The following is a 15,249-nucleotide window of genomic DNA, read 5'->3' as shown; positions in this document are numbered from 1 at the left end:
GTAAACGTTTACGCCGTGCGACGTGTGTTGGAGTTTAAATACATAACCTCAGACGTGGAGGTTATGAAGCGTCCACGTCGAGAACTCGATGCGGCGCAAAAACTTTGATGTTCGCCGGGAAACCGACCCTGTTTGGAGCGTGTGCGTTGAATGTGGAATGAATCCTTGCGGCTCTTGAATCGCGGTCCCTGCAAGGCTACATTATCCACCCCTGTACAGTGTCCCTTCCTACTTTACTTCCCATTTTGAATGGCCATCACGTGTGTTACAAGTGAAACTACACACTTCAATATGTAATGCAACTGATAGATCAAAATAAACATTCAAAAAGCCACTTTTGACGTGACGTCTAATAAATTGATGAACGCCGGCTGCACACACGAAAAAGTGTCCCGTTACGAAAGTTGTCTGTTGCGATGTGTCCCGATACGCACATTGTTCCGTTACGCTCATTGTACGCTTGCGCCGCATCTATCTCTCTTCCACTCGATTGGAACAACCATCGATTTGACTTGTTCGAGGCACATTAAACTTGAAACACTCCCATTCGTTTCCTACTTTTCCTATCATCGTCCCATCCTTAACAGATAACACATATTGGAAGAAGTTAAATAGCAAACATGTATAAAATTTAAAGTTAAAATAATCTCTTTAGTAGTATATAATAGGGGCTACTGAAACAGGGTTCAGGGTGTGGTGTCTGTGGCCGGCGGTGTTGACCGCCATATTGGATTGTGACGTCACGGCGGCCATCTTTGATGAGCGTAACGGGACACAGCGTAACGGGCAAGTAGAACCGTGACCTTGACCCATGCGGCTATTTTGAATCCGCCATTTTGAATCCGCCATTTTGGATCCGCCATTTTGGATGACGTCATTTTGTTTTCTCGAACATTCCGGCATTTTGTTTTCCGCCATTTTGAATTATGTCGTCACCGTTGCAATTTCCGTTACGCGCGCCATCTTTAACTTTTTCATTTATTATCCGATTTTAATTTTAAAAAAATTTTAAATTTATAAAAAAATAAAAAAAATAATAATAAAATAATTTACGACACGGAGCTTGGAGTCCTCGATTCGAACCCGACGAGTGCAAAAAAATAAAAATGGCGACAGGCTCCTTCCTCAATGGTGGCTGCAGACAGACTGACCCCCACCACTTTTTACCATGCTTATATATCAGGTAGTATGATGTCATGTCCGCCATCTTGAAAATCCGTAATTTTTATGATAGAAAAGGTGGATTTAAAAAAACATTACTCAGTCCTAAAATATCTGATAAGACGGAAGAGAAACACTATCACGAAGGACGAACTTCCTTCTCCTTGATATCTAGCGAAGCCTTCCTTATTTTGCGATCATTAGTGAGCATCCCGCATACCACATAAAATAAATGATATTTACCTGCAAGCAAAAATGTGTCGACATCTGTTGTTGACAAGCAGAACTACTTGCATCAATTTGCTTTGCATTAGATAACTTAACTCTCGCTGATTAAATATTTAAAAAATTATATTCAAAAAAATGGTTCCAATTGGAAAACTGTCAGTTTGTATCTAACATTAGTCACAGAAGCTACCATGGATCATAGTTTGTTATCTGCAGCTGAATCGGAAGGAATCCGCTGTAGATACTGTGGCAAGGATTTTGTCATGAGAAGGATTGTTAGACGTCATGAGAGGAATGATTGTGCTAAAAACCCACTACGCAAAATGTTAAGCTGTAATCGGTGTAGCAGGTTGTTAACACGAATTGACAGCTTAAACAGACATTATAGAACATGTAAAGCCAAGCCTACTTACGGTATAGAGGACATCGATGGATCCACTAGACTAAAGAAGAGTGATCTGCATTACGACAATAATTTTCCTTGTCCTGAGCGTGATGGTATTAGCTCACCCGATCGTGACGAAGAACATAAATTGAAGGATGCTGATGGCTTCGGGAAGACTGAAACTAATGGAAGTATCAACACCGTGAAAAGTGAGAATACATTCAAGCCTATATTCAGTAGATCCTCCATTATTTGTAAAAATGTTGGACTCCTAAAAAGGAAGCAAGAAGACGATGAAGACACTTCGACATCATCGATATCGAATTCATATGGTAATCTGGGTGAAGAGGATGTCTTCTACAGTGATTGTTACAGTGACTCTGAGGCTGTTGACAATGGCATAGACTGTGATGAAGCACCTAAAGCTGACAAGATCGAAGAATGTGGCGGTGTCCTGAGACCGAAACGATGGAACGAAGTGTTATAATAAATAAATCTGATAATTCTTATTATGATCACTGGGACGATTGTGATATTAAAAGTATGTATAATAAACAAGCAAGTAAGATGTTGGTAGAAGAGATTGATTGCACATCATGGAAAGACCCAAACATATTGGTTGACCGGCTAAGACTTCTACATAGCTCGCTTTGTGCAGGAAACTATTCGTGCATCAAAGAAATATCCTTCATACTCAAAAAGCTGAGGAAAGCTGGCTACATACAATAATGGCTTCTTTTACTTGAATTTGTGTAATGTTGAGAAATTAATTAAATATTGAAAGTAAAAATTTAATGTTTTTATTTCTTGTATTCTGATTTCCAACTAAGCCTGTGTTTCCGCTACCGTATGTGTGATCATTCCGTTTCCTGTGTGTTCGTTCCGTTTTCTGTGTGTACTGTGTGTACTTTCCGTTTTCTGTGTGTACATTTCGTTTCCTGTGTGTACTGTGTGAACAGTAGTATATAATAGGGGCTCCGGAAACAGGGTCCAGGGGGTGGCGCCGAGAGCCGAGCCACATCTCTGACGTCACGTCCATCTCTGACGTCACGGCGGCCATCTTGGACGAGCGTAACGGGACACAGCGTAACGGGACATAACGCAACGGGACAAGTAGATCACGGCGGCCATCTTGGATCCGCCATTTTGGTTGACATCATTTTGTTTTCTAGAAAATTCCGGCATTGTGTTGTCCGCCATATTGGATGATGACGTCACCGTTGCAATTATCGTTATGGTCGCCATCTTGAAATTTAGATGCCATCTTGGAAATCCGCAATTTTTATGTTAGAAAATCGGGATAAATTCCAAAATTCATCAAAAAATTAACTTATTCGAATTCTGATTGATTATATCGATCACCGTCCTCGGTACCAACCCGGTGAGTGCAAAAAAAACTAAAAATGGCGACAGGCTCCTTTCTCAATGGTGGATGCAAGCAGACTGACTCCTACCACTTTTTTTCAAAGCATATATATCGTCAGCTGGTATGACATGTCCGCCATCTTGTCTTCGTCCGCTGGAGATCACCATCTTGTTTTCGTCTGCTAGAGTGTGCTGATACCATGTTAGTATAATTATCTGGTTACCACACCTTTGACCTTGACCTTGAAATTTGACTTTGACCTTGAAATTTGACCTTGTCCTTGAAATTTGATCTTGTCCTTGAAATTTGACCTTGACCTTGAAATTTGACTATGTCCTTGTCGACGCGGGGTTCCTGGCCTCGTGGCTGCAGGCAGGGACGCATCGACAAAGGACCCCCCGGGCTGTTATGGCCTCCCAGGACGCCGTATTAGTGAAATAAACACGTAACTTTGATTGTTTTATTCTGGTAGCTCACGTTACAGAACGTCACACAAGGCACTGGCACGTGACTGGCCGTATCGTCGTCAACCTTCACTCCGCCTACGCCCTACACGGCCCTCGAATGGTGGCACTGATTACGTCTAACGGTGTTCCGAGGAACACTCCACCGAGGGGTGCAGGCTAACCTGAGCTACGGTGATGACGGTTCGTGGCGCGGCAAGTCTGGTGCATAACACGTGATAGTTCGTGATACACTTACTACATGAATCTGTAACTGTCTATGCGGGTTAACAATTAATACTGACTTATACATGGACATGATGATGACGACACACACTAATCTGAAAACGGCAATTAACAATGAATAATTATGAGTACGTCCCGGACTCGAGGTGGGAACGGTCTCCAGACTTCTAACGATCACGTGATGCGAGACTGGTTTTCGCAGTGGCGTGAGCCACGTTTAAACTGGGAATGGGCGCGACGGGTCCCAACGTGGTCTCTCGTTCACGTCCGTTGCACGTCCCAGGGGTTGAGGCGTTCGTAAGTTCAGTTACGCATTTGGCGCAATGCCTCCCTGCGTGGGCAAAGTTCTAATTCTCCGTGGGGAGGTTTTATAGCGTGAGGTGCAGGCGCCTCGGCGGGCTGCCTAAAAACACAGAATTACGTATTACACTGAAAAACCAGTGGTCGGGTTGCACACTTTATCTAAGCACCGCACATGTTGGACGGCCGGTTAGGGCCGACCGGGGAGCTGTAGAAAGAGGATTTGGAGATAATTACCTATTGATGCTAAGCGTGGAAACTGGCGCGAAAATTGGAGGCTCCCCATGCGTGGAGCTGCCGGCCCTGGCGAGTGCTGGATGGCGACTGATGACTCTCCCTGGCAACCGAGCCAGGGAGGGGAGGAAAACCCGCGGGAAAACGACGGAGCGCGGGAAAACGACGGAGCGCGGGAAGGCGATGTCGGCCAGTTTTGTGAGCGGAAATAATTTACAATATCATTAATTAACAAGAATTATTAGGCTCATTAAAAGTTTTAGTTTGTGTTTGTTAATTGAATTACATATGCACTGGATTACATATGCGCATTGCCACACCCGGCCGGGCGCTTTGAACACCTAGCCAGCCGTGACTGACGTCACGCCATTCGAGGCACTGCACTAAGCTACACGCGCGGGCGTGTTCGGCACACTGACACTGGCTCAGGTGTTGAGGTCACATAACAGCCTGTGCTCTCAGAGGGAGCACCGACGGCGGCGTCAATAGGTATACACCATCTGTAAAATACAAAGTTTCGGATAGGTAAACAATGCTGTGCAAGATGGTTTTAATTTGAATATAGCCACATCAGTATAAAACAGGGTTCACATTTAGGGCCTACAAAATATTTATGTTCAATTATATAAACAAACTATTAATATTAATATGTATCGGCAGAATTATACTACATTGTTAAAAATATCGATAAATCGTTGAAAGTTAAACCTAAATTGTGCCTTCACATTAAACAAATTCGAGAAGATAAAAAATCCAATATGTCAGGAGTTGATCTACCTTAACTTTTCATTATCCATCTTGCCCAGTAGCGTCACTCGGGAACAAAAAAATTTTACTAATAAAAACAATGCAAACGGGACTATTGCGACAACAAGCATTTAAAAGCTTAATAACAAAGGAATAATTTACTCAATATCTTAAAAATGTATAGCATAATACTGCGTCAAATAGAAAAGCATTTTGATACATGAAAAATACAAACATTTACCTTGATATAATTAAAACTCGTCCCAGTCTTATGCGAATACAGCCATGATGGCGACAACTCTGCTGGTCAATACAGCAGGACAATATATTTTCACAAAAAAATACTAGTGCTGCTATCTAGCGGAATACCTGACAAAATAAATAAAATCCATCTTTCCCGGGGTGTCCAACATGCCCGGGTCTCCCCTAATTTTACTTATTTTGACGTGACGTCTTGACGCCGACCGCCAATGCTCCTCTGTCGCATAGACCGCTATGCCTCATCAACGTCTCGCAAAAGCGTGTGCACCGAACGCGCCCGTGCGCGCAGCAAAGTGCAGTTCGTGCGACGAGGCGAACGCCATACAACGAGTGCTACACCGGCGCAAGGATCCGGCCGGGTGTGGCATATCCTTCCGCCGCACTACAACAAATTGTTATAATTATGTTTTTCCACAGGATTTTATTAAACATTATTTTTTATTAATTAATAATTAAGTCTTTGCAAAATCATGTTTCAATGTGCGATTTGTCCCGAACCTGGCCGGTTCAGTTTCCCGCGAAATTCACACGTTTCCGCGGGAGGGCTGGCGGGGGAGGGGGGTCGCGCGCGGCGACACCGCTAGTGTCCTTCGAGAGCTCAACCAGGCCGGCAGCCTGCGCGCAACGCGGAACCTTCAACCTTTGCATTCACCGACATGTAGTTTTCCATAGTGTAATTTCTTTTCAACCTTTTGTACAGTTCCGCGGTCGGCCTAAATTTACCATGAGGTACTTAACTTAATTGAATCAGTGCTCCGAGATGAGTGTTTACGTCATACGTAAGTACTGTGGGGAGAGTATGTGTTTTTACGTCGGCGCTTCACGCCCAACCTAGCCTACAGGCTACTTAGTTTTGGCCCGCACGGGGCAGCCAGCAGGCGACACGTGCCATCCAACTTAATAACGATTCAGTCCCTGGGACACACCTAGACACCACGTAGAGTCGCCGGAGACACGGGCCTACGTGTTGCTAGCCCAGTTTATCAAGTGTAATGTGTTAGCGGAATAGTTGTTCGCCTAAGTGTAATTCGTCATGTCAGGGCTTATGTATCACCGTCGTACTGCAGTGCGCCACCAAACTTAATAACGATTCAGTCCCTGGGACACACCTAGTCACCACGTAGAGTCGCCGGAGACACGGGCCTACGTGTTGCTAGCCCAGTTTATCCAGAGCTAGGTATTAGTGTAGTGTATTGTGCTTCAAAATATCGTGTGCCATGTCAGAGTGTCTTTTGTAACTTTCGCGTCATGTATACGAGTCTGCCCCTCACACGCATAAGAATCGTGAGTCGCCACTGAGGAAGTGAGCTGCGCGTGTGACTAGTCGCGTCGGGCAAACCGTTACGGCCAGAACGGGCAGCACCATGTATTGGGCTGTGCTGTATTAAATTCACCAACTATCTGAAGAGGTTTTGTGTTATTATTCAGGCGTCCCGAGTGGCCTCAACAGCTCGGGGGGCCCTACTGCGTTGACCCCTACCTCTAGCCACAAGGCCGAACCTTCCCTGAGATCACGAACTGAACAAAATCACGTCTAAATACTCAGAGGTAGCGGGGACGGCGTCAAATTGGCGCCCGACTAGTGTGGCTTTAATTTTCTAAAAATTAATTTCCAAATTTTGTTTCAAATTTTTCAAATTTTTTCTCAAATTTTTCAAATTTTATACTTCAAATTAGTGTACCAGTAAGGGCTCGCGTAGGAAGTCGGGAATCGCGCGGAAACGGACGCGACCTGCAGACAGCCAAAGGAGCGGGCACCTGGCGATAGGCGCGCGTCAAGTTACACGCCAGACGCGCATCAAGTTACGCGTCAGGCGAGATAACGGCTGTGGGAGCGGAAGTCCGCGCGCCTCGCACACGGATCAGGTGGCGCAGCTGCGCAGCTGCTACGCGCCGAACAGGAGCACGAACATGAGCCGTGACGGAGCGGTAAAGATAGACATGGAAGGGGTATGCCACGCATGCCTTCTGCCAGGGTTGCCAATAAATCATGCCGCGGCAGGGGTTTTCGCCACCTGTACCTGCGACACAGATAGGAAGCACAAAACAGACTTTGACGACAGAAAATCAGGGCCGACGTCTACAATTCAGTGCGGCGCGAGGGGATGTCATCGGCGGCCCGATGAGGTGGCGTTCTGCCACCAGTGCGGCACCGTGAGGCACCGCTCGTGCACCGAGGCCCGGGAGTTCCTTAACTTCCGGAATGGGCAATTCATGTGCCGCGCGTGCGAGCTCGCGCTGGACAGACCGTCAGCGACGCCGGCGGCCCCTGTCGCACCGCGCCCCGGCGGCACCCTCAAGCTGCCGGAGTTCGGAGGGCAGGAGCACGAGGACCCCGCAAAGTTCCTGCGGACATGCCGAGACAGGCTGGCACGATACGCGGTGCCTACAGATGAGTGGACGGAGAAGGCGTGCGATCAGCTGAGGGGGTGTGCCCTTGACTGGTGGACCACAGCCGGAGAATACGGCATGGAGTGGGGTGACTTCGCCAACGGACTGGAGGAGCGTTTCAACGACGCCCGTGCCCGGGCCCGGTGTCAACAGTCACTGTTCTGCCGGCCTCAGGAGGCGGGGGAGAGCGCGGAGGCCTTCATCAGGTCTAAGGCGCGGCTCCACCGACGGCTGGCGGAAGGGGAGGACGACAGCAGCATGCTAGGGGTAGTCGTCCAGCTGATGCTGCCCGAACTGCGGCCATTCCTTAGGGCCGCCACCGACAAGGGACTGGAGACGTTCGTGCGGTTGGCGAACGAGGTGGAGCGCGACGTGCAAGCTGTCCGTCGCAGCCGCGAGCCGCCCACCCGACGGCCAGGTGCGTCGCCACCGATGTTGGCGGCCCCCGAGGTCTCCAGGGCTCTGGTACCGTACGTGGAGCCAGTGCCGAGGCAACAGGGGGAGCAGCCGTCCCGACGTACCGCACCCAGGGAGAACACCGGGGCACCAAACCAGGGGGCTCCGCGCTGCAAGTACTGCCGTGAGGAGCGGTACCACTGGCACGACGTCTGTCCCACGCGGGCAGCTGTCTGGCAAGCCCGTGGGGCGGGCGGCCTTACGTCGGGAAACGCCCGCTAGGGGGTAGTGCCATGGCTGGCCACTGTCCCTGGAACCCTAGCCCGGCCTCCACTGTCACCCCGGCGCGCCCCGTCAGGACGGACGGGCGCGGAGCACTCGACTCGTCAGCGGCCTGCACCGGGTCGTCGGCGAGCCGCACCGGACAACAGGTGGCCCCGGCGACACCGGCAGCACCTGCGGTGTCCGCGGACACACCGGCACGCCCCGTCAGGACGGACGGGCGCGGCGCACCCGACTCGTCAGCGGCCTGCACCGGGTCGTCGGCGAGCCGCACCGGACACCAGGTGGCCCCGGCGACACCGGCAGCACCTGCGGAGTCCGCTGACACACCGGCACGCCCCGTCAGGACGGACGGGCGCGGTGCACCCGACTCGTCAGCGGCCTGCACCGGGTCGTCGGCGAGCCGCACCGGACACCAGGTGGCCCCGGCGACACCGGCAGCACCTGCGGTGTCCGCTGACACACCGGCACGCCCCGTCAGGACGGACGGGCGCGGCGCACCCGACTCGTCAGCGGCCTGCACCGGGTCGTCGGCGAGCCGCACCGGACACCAGGTGGCCCCGGCGACACCGGCAGCACCTGCGGTGTCCGCTGACACACCGGCACGCCCCGTCAGGACGGACGGGCGCGGCGCACCCGACTCGTCAGCGGCCTGCACCGGGTCGTCGGCGAGCCGCACCGGACACCAGGTGGCCCCGGCGACACCGGCAGCACCTGCGGTGTCCGCTGACACACCGGCACGCCCCGTCAGGACGGACGGGCGCGGCGCACCCGACTCGTCAGCGGCCTGCACCGGGTCGTCGGCGAGCCGCACCGGACACCAGGTGGCCCCGGCGACACCGGCAGCACCTGCGGTGTCCGCTGATACACCGGCACGCCCCGTCAGGACGGACGGGCGCGGCGCACCCGACTCGTCAGCGGCCTGCACCGGGTCGTCGGCGAGCAGTACCGGACACCAGGTGACCCCGGCGACACCGGCAGCACCTGCGGACCGCCTGACGGCAGCGGCAGCGCCCCGGGAGCAGTGTGGTGAGTCGTTCCAATTAGGGCAGTTGGGACCTGGGGCGGGGCATTTACTCTGGATTCCCGTCAGGATGGATGGACAGCCGGTGCATGCTCTTGTCGACACGGCCGCCAGCCACACGTATGTGTCGGCTCAATGCTCGAGCGTACGGGACATTGTCTCAGATGTGGAGGAGGTACAGTTAGCGACGCAGGGGGCGACAGCGCGTATTGTTGGCCGCTCGAACATCACCCTCTCCATCAGGGACCATGTTAGTCACACAACAGCACTAGTAGTAGAGGGACTACGGGAGATGCTGATCCTAGGTCTGCCTTGGCTGGCGCAGGAGGACGCCACTGTGGAAGTCAGGGAGGGGAGGTTGCACGTTGGCCACCACGAGCGGCGCACAGTTTACAGCCTGGGCTATTGGCCACCCGCCGAGCAGGGGACACCCATCACGCTCGCGGACTTGAGGAACGGTGTGCCCGCTGCCCATGTAGAGCTCATAAACAATGTCTTGTCTCAACAGCCACAGGTGTTTGCGGCCACAGATATGCTCCGCCGTACCACAACCACGGAACACACCATCCCCACCCGACCTCACCAACCCCAGTTCGTAAAACCATACGGGTTCGGACCCACTGAAAGGCACGTCATCCAGACCCAGATCACGGAAATGTTACGCGATGGAGTCATCGAACCCAGTGAGTCGCCATACAACTGCCAGATTGTCATGGCGAACAAGAAAGATGGCTCCATGCGTTTTTGTGTGAATTTCAAACCAGTCAATTCAGTAACCATACCCGCCTCACCACCGCTCATCAACATAACAGACGCTTTGGCGGGGCTGGGCGACGCCCGCATCTTCACGTCCCTGGACCTCAAGTCCGGGTACTGGCAGGTGCCGGTACGTCCAGAGGACCGCCCGAAGACCGCGTTCACTGCCCCTGACGGCCGGCGTTTCCAGTTCTGTGCCATGCCGTTCGGGCTGATGGACGCCCCCGCGACCTTCCAGGCCATGATGGTGCGTGTGTTAGACGGGTACGCGGGCGAGTTCGCCGCCGCGTACCTGGATGACGTCATCATCTGGTCACGGTCGTGGGAGGACCACGCCCGGCACCTCGGCCTGGTCCTTGAGCGGCTGGCCAGACACGGCCTCACGTGTGCCCCCCAGAAATGCCACGTGGGCGCGGCTGAACTGGAGTACCTAGGGCACATGGTGGACGCGGAGGGTTTCCGCCCTCTGCCAAAGCACCTGAACCTTATTGAGTCCAAACCCGCCCCTCGAACCCGCAAGCAGCTGCAGAAGTTGATGGGCCTTCTCAACTGGCTGCGCTCGTTCATTCCGCATTTTGCCAGCGTCACCGCCCCGATGACGGACTTGCTGTCACCCAAGCTCCGGTTTCAGTGGACCAGCGAAGCGGACGCCGCCCTGGATGCGGTGAAACGGCAGTTCCGCGAGTGCCACCAGCTCGCCCGTCTGCAGCCTGACCTTCCCCTGTTCCTTCAGACAGACGCCAGTCAGGAGGGGATGGGGGCCGTCCTATACCAGGTGGGGGACAAAGGCGTGCGCCGGGTGGTGGAGTACGCCAGCGCCAAGTTCGGCCAGCCCGAACGGCGGTACCATGTGAACGAGCAGGAGTGCATGGCCGTCGTTTGGGCTATGCGCCGCTACCGCCACCACCTGGAGGGCCGCCGGTTCACGCTGCGGACGGACAGCCAGTGTCTCCGCTGGCTGGACTCCGCCCAGGGCCGCAAGTCGAAGTTCACGAGGTGGGCGTTGATGCTCCAGAACTTCGACTTCGCGGTCGAGCACGTCCCTGGACGGGACAACCAGTTCGCCGACGAGTTGTCGCGCCATCCCGACCCACACAACACGTTTCAGGATGACCAGGACTGGGAGGGGCTGTTGCCGCCAGGGGGAGTCGCGCCGCCGGTCACTCCAGGGGAGGCGCCCGCAACTTTATTCCACATCCCAAGGGCCCCCGATTATCCCGCCGTCTTGCCTGTGGAGACCCTGAGCGGATTAGTGGAATTCGTGAAACAGGCCCAGCGGACAGACGACCCCACACAGGCCGAGGTGCGGTCATGTGGGGAGCAGGTTCACCCCTACCACAGGTGCGTGGACGGGGTGTTGGAGACCCGGGTACCAGGGGACATGGACGCCTGGCGCCTTCATGTGCCGCTCGGTGCCCGCGAGCAGGTCATGGGCTTCCACCACACGCACGAGCTGGCGGGACACCCAGGTGCGCACCAAACCCAGTTAGACATCCGTAAGACCTTCCATTGGCCGGGGGTGACGCGGGACGTACGGGACCTGGTGCGGCGCTGCCAGCAGTGCCAGCAGAGGAAGACGAGGCGGTCTGACGGGGTGGAGCAGCAGCGCCCCCGACGGCCCCGCGACCCGTTTCACACCCTGGCCCTGGACATAATGGGGCCCTACCCGCGGACCACCCGGGGAAGGAGGTTCTTGGTCGTCATCACAGACATTTTCACCCGGTGGGTCGAGGCCTTCCCGGTGTCCAACGTGCGCGCCAGAACCATAGCCGCCCTGCTGGACCACGAGATATTCCCGCGGTATGGTTTCGCGCGCGTGCTGTTGACGGACAACGGCTGTCAGTTCAGCGGGAGGCGCTGGAGAGCTGACTGTCGCCGTTGGGGTCTCGACCACCACACCACCCCCATTTACCATCCCCAGGCCAACCCCACTGAGAGGCGGAACCAGGAGGTCAAGGCGCAGCTGCGGCTGAGGTTGGGGGACGACCACTCCAAATGGGACGTCCACCTGCCGAAGCTGTTGTATTGCCTCCGGCGCCGCACCAACGCTGTCACCGGTCATTCCCCTGCCGAGCTTCTGTACGGGAAGAACTTGGCTTTGCCCGGGGAAAGCAGGGTGGCCGATGTTGCCATGGGCACGGTGGCGCGCCCCAATCATGAGGAGGGGAGAGAGCACGCCAGACAACGGCAGGCCCAATTCCTGGCGGCCCACACGCCCATGACTAGTCACCCCCCACCCCCCATCCAGCCAGGTCAGCTGGTATATGTCAGGCAGCACCACTTGTCGTCCGGGGCGCGTAACTTTTGTGCGGGGTTGGCGCCTCGATGGTCGGAGCTGCGGGAGGTCCTGTGGAGGACGGGCCCCTCATCCTATGCGGTCCGGACGCCAAGGGGACGGCCCGCTAAAGTGCACCGGGACGACCTGCGCGTAGTCGCGCACGGGGTCAGAGTTGGCCCAACGACCCCCTCTTCACCATCCCCCACACTCCAGGAAGCCACAGATACGCCGCGGGAAGGAGCAGCACCTGAACCCACCACCCGGGGGGACATGCACACGGGCGACACAGACGTGGGTAGCCCTGATCAGGCACATGAGTGCAACCAACCCGACCTCCGGGACACCCCGAGCAGGTCCCCGGTGCCGCTGGCCACAGTTCCGCACGTCCCCGAGGAGGTGGGGAATCCGTTGGTCTGGTTTCCTGACGAGGAGGGGGAGGAGGTCTGTGAGGAGGAGGACGTCGAGCCACTGTGGCCGCTGGACCTCAGCCTGGCGGACGCCACGTTCCGGGTATCCGTGGACGAGCCCGAGGAGGGGGAGGAGGAGCCGGACAGTAGGGATAGGCGCCCCACCCGCAGACGTCGGGCCCCGGTCAGGACGTACTGCGCGGACGACAGCGAGCCGGTAGAGTTCGCTCCTGTCCCCGCCGTGGAGGCGAGCTGCCCGACCACCCAACCGGACACGAGGGGACCTACCACACTCTGCACAGTGGAGACCCCTACCAGCACAGTCCCCACCACACGACCACAGAGGGCCCGCCGACCCCCGGCCTACCTGGCGGATTACGAGTGGTCCAGGTCCCCGTCGAGCTACTCCACCCGGGCGCGGCCCGTAAGGGGCGATCCAGGTGTGCCAACACTCGTGGCCGGACCCCTATCATTCCCCCCGCCCACGTCATCCATTCCACCACCCTGCCACACCCCGACCACACTGACCCCCCCACCCACTTGTCACCATATTGAGCTAGAAGAGGCGCACGTCGCTGCCCAGTCCCAGGGGGGGAAAGGACACGGGTCAGGGCGTAACCCCTTATCATTCATTGAGTGGGAGAGGTATTCAGGGCAGAATGTTTACATCACAACACACCACCACTCCGCCGCGTAGTGTAGGGCTCGCAGTGCGGCGAACGTCAGTGAAGTGCTCAGCGTGTGAAGCGAGGCGTTGATGCACATAGCGGTCTCAGAGAAGGGGGGGCATTTGACGCCGACCGCCAATGCTCCTCTGTCGCATAGACCGCTATGCCTCATCAACGTCTCGCAAAAGCGTGTGCACCGAACGCGCCCGTGCGCGCAGCAAAGTGCAGTTCGTGCGACGAGGCGAACGCCATACAACGAGTGCTACACCGGCGCAAGGATCCGGCCGGGTGTGGCATATCCTTCCGCCGCACTACAACAAATTGTTATAATTATGTTTTTCCACAGGATTTTATTAAACATTATTTTTTATTAATTAATAATTAAGTCTTTGCAAAATCATGTTTCAATGTGCGATTTGTCCCGAACCTGGCCGGTTCAGTTTCCCGCGAAATTCACACGTTTCCGCGGGAGGGCTGGCGGGGGAGGGGGGTCGCGCGCGGCGACACCGCTAGTGTCCTTCGAGAGCTCAACCAGGCCGGCAGCCTGCGCGCAACGCGGAACCTTCAACCTTTGCATTCACCGACATGTAGTTTTCCATAGTGTAATTTCTTTTCAACCTTTTGTACAGTTCCGCGGTCGGCCTAAATTTACCATGAGGTACTTAACTTAATTGAATCAGTGCTCCGAGATGAGTGTTTACGTCATACGTAAGTACTGTGGGGAGAGTATGTGTTTTTACGTCGGCGCTTCACGCCCAACCTAGCCTACAGGCTACTTAGTTTTGGCCCGCACGGGGCAGCCAGCAGGCGACACGTGCCATCCAACTTAATAACGATTCAGTCCCTGGGACACACCCAGACACCACGTAGAGTCGCCGGAGACACGGGCCTACGTGTTGCTAGCCCAGTTTATCAAGTGTAATGTGTTAGCGGAATAGTTGTTCGCCTAAGTGTAATTCGTCATGTCAGGGCTTATGTATCACCGTCGTACTGCAGTGCGCCACCAAACTTAATAACGATTCAGTCCCTGGGACACACCTAGTCACCACGTAGAGTCGCCGGAGACACGGGCCTACGTGTTGCTAGCCCAGTTTATCCAGAGCTAGGTATTAGTGTAGTGTATTGTGCTTCAAAATATCGTGTGCCATGTCAGAGTGTCTTTTGTAACTTTCGCGTCACGTATACGAGTCTGCCCCTCACGCGCATAAGAATCGTGAGCCGCCACTGAGGAAGTGAGCTGCGCGTGTGACTAGTCGCGTCGGGCAAACCGTTACGGCCAGAACGGGCAGCACCATGTATTGGGCTGTGCTGTATTAAATTCACCAACTATCTGAAGAGGTTTTGTGTTATTATTCAGGCGTCCCGAGTGGCCTCAACAGCTCGGGGGGCCCTACTGCGTTGACCCCTACCTCTAGCCACAAGGCCGAACCTTCCCTGAGATCACGAACTGAACAAAATCACGTCTAAATACTCAGAGGTAGCGGGGACGGCGTCAGTCTAATAAATCGATGAACGCCGGCTGCACGCACGAAAAGTGTCCCGTTTCGCACATTGTCCGGTTACGCACATTGTCCCGATACGCTGTGTCCCGTTACGCTGATTTTATATTACTCTTTGCTAACCTGAACTTCCTAGCATTGCGACCGAGTCCGTGGCGTAGTACTGTTTTCATGCAT

This window comes from Bacillus rossius, chromosome 6 (genome assembly GCF_032445375.1).
Source record: "Bacillus rossius redtenbacheri isolate Brsri chromosome 6, Brsri_v3, whole genome shotgun sequence".
NCBI lineage: Eukaryota > Metazoa > Arthropoda > Insecta > Phasmatodea > Bacillidae > Bacillus > Bacillus rossius.
This window is presented reverse-complemented; position numbering follows the sequence as displayed.